General features: G+C 32.4%; 1 protein-coding gene across 1 annotated transcript in view; it reads right to left on the reverse strand.

Annotated features, from left to right (window-relative positions):
* LOC106469929 (trafficking kinesin-binding protein 1-like) overlaps positions 1–2,726 on the reverse strand; it is a gene marked incomplete at its 5' end in the record, with an annotated part of 53,531 nt that overhangs the window by 49,423 nt on the left and 1,382 nt on the right. The window lies entirely within an intron of this gene.

The following is a 2,726-nucleotide window of genomic DNA, read 5'->3' on the forward strand; positions in this document are numbered from 1 at the left end:
TTATTACTGCTAAAGTAAATACAGGTTATTTCTGCTAAAATAAATACAAATTATTACTGCTAAAATAAATACAGTTTATTACTGCTAAAGCAAATACAGGTTATTACTGCTAAAATAAATACAAATTTTTACTGTTAAAATAAATACAGTTTATTACTGCTAAAATAAATACATGTTATTACTGCTAAAGTAAATACAGGTTATTACTGCTAAAATAAATACAGATTATTACTGCTAAAATAAATACAGTTTAATTCAAACTAGCCGTGACGTCAATATAACCATATTTTATGAAGAACTCTGGAACATATTACTTATGATAAAAACTTTGTTTGGTTTTGTAACAAAAATACGCAGATACTTCCAAATTGATGGTTTGACGTTGAGCACAAAGCAACACAATGGGTTGTCTGTACTCTGCCCACCACGGATATCGAACCCAGTTTCTAGCGTTGTAAGTCCGCAGACATGCCGCTGTGCCACCGGGCGGCCAAATATTTCCTTCTTAAATTCATATTATATTTTAGCTATTATTATTTCACTAAGAAAATTAACTTTGATACAACTAATTTTCCTTTGTAACTAAATTAATACTTATCTCTTCAGGTAAATTTTTACCAAAAATACTATGTATTTATATACTTTTAGCACTCCAAACTATAAAAATAAGTATTAACTGACAATTTAATGACCTCTGAAAATTTAATGGCACAAAAATATGATATTTTATAAGCCGATAGATGGCGCATAAGCAAAACATAATTTCTGCTGTGTTCCAGTACTGTATTAACATAATATTATTTACGAAGTAAGAATAACATACAGAAATATGTGTGTGTGCACGTGTGATGGGTTTAATTTCAGTAAGTAGTTTATTCAACTTCAGTGTTTTATCTGTTTTCAAATTGAACATTTTATTTTATCTTGTATCGCAGCATGTATGAGTAAGGACGTTTTAAACAGAAATGGTAAGTATAAAACTAAGAATTAGTTATTGTTTTAATCGACATATGACAAAGTTCGAAAAAACAAGAAAAAGTATATTTAATCTTTACGTGACGTGCATAGAAATATGTATTGTCTGAAGTGAATCAGGATACGTGGTTTTAAGTTGTTTGAATTTGATTTTCTATAGATCTTGGCTGTCATCCATTTACGTTGATTACATATGATAACATTCGATGACAAGGAACCCACTTTGAGACTAATAATGGTTGGAGACGGTTTGAATGGGTAATGAAGAAAAATTTTAATATAAATTTAACATAACAGCAAATGTACAACGTTTCGACAAGGTTTTGTCATCATCAGGTACATATCATAACATTGGCATCACTGACAATTAACCCACTTTCGCCGGCACAAAAAGTAAGTACTGATTTTCTAACTGATCATAATCCTAAATTGCCAATTATAACCAAAAGATAGTAATCATAACAAGAAACACAGCTTTTTGGTCATTTGTAGGTGCTTAAAGCACAGGAGTATTGTAAAATAAGCACACTGAAATCTAAACAAAACCATCCAAAAGTTATTGCTCCAGATCAGACTGAAAGGTCAATTATGGTTTCTTCTTCTAAGATTTGGTCCAAAAAACCATTTGACATCAGAAACTGTAAACAAAACAATCAACACTTTAGAGCCTCGGCTAAGACTGAAAGGTCAAATATGTCTTCTTCTAGATTTTAGCCTAAAACAAACCAGTTGACACCATAAACTGTAAACAAAGCCATTCACACTTTACATCTCCAGATAAGACTGAAAGGTCAAACATGTCTTCTTCCAAATTATACCCCAAAACAAACCAGTTGACATCATAAACTGTAAACAAAGCTATTTACACTTTACATCTCCAGATAAGACTGAAAGGTCAAACATGTCTTCTTCCAGATTATAGCCCAAAACAAACCAGTTGGCACCATAAACTGTAAACAAAGCCATTCACACTTTACATCTCCAGATAAGACTGAAAGGTCAAACATGTCTTCTTCCAAATTATAGCCCAAAACAAACCAGTTGGCACCATAAACTGTAAACAAAGCTACTTACACTTTACATCTTCAGATCAAACTGAAAGGTCGAACATGTCTTCTTCCAGCTTTTAGCCCAAAACAAACCAGTTGACATCATAAACTGTAAACAAAGCTACTTACACTTTACATCTTCAGATCAAACTGAAAGGTCAAACATGTCTTCTTCCAGCTTTTAGCCTAAAACAAACCAGTTGACATCATAAACTGTAAACAAAGCTACTTACACTTTACATCTTCAGATCAAACTGAAAGGTCAAACATGTCTTCTTCCAAATTATAGCCCAAAACAAATCAGTTGGCACCATAAACTGTAAACAAAGCCATTCACACATTACATCTTCAGATCAAACTGAAAGGTCGAACGTGTCTTCTTCCAAATTTTGGTTCACAGCAAACATCTAAACAAGAAAGCTCATCGTGCTAAACAAAACAAAAACAAAAAAATGAAATTTAAATATCTCGAGAACCAGGAAACGGCTTAACCACAAGTTGTCAGGTAGAAGCTGCAAATAGAAATCTCAAACAACTCTGAGATCTTTTGGATTAGCAATGACAAGTCCCACACAGAAAACGAAGTTTATCTTTCGATACATATCAACGCTTTGTATTTCTTCCACTATGTATACAGTAAGATATCAATGTCTGAGCGTTATAATGTGACGGTCAATCCCACTATTCGTTGGTAAAAGAGTA

Source organism: Limulus polyphemus, unplaced genomic scaffold (genome assembly GCF_000517525.1).
Source record: "Limulus polyphemus unplaced genomic scaffold, Limulus_polyphemus-2.1.2 Scaffold3729, whole genome shotgun sequence".
Classification (NCBI taxonomy): Eukaryota; Metazoa; Arthropoda; class Merostomata; order Xiphosura; family Limulidae; genus Limulus; species Limulus polyphemus.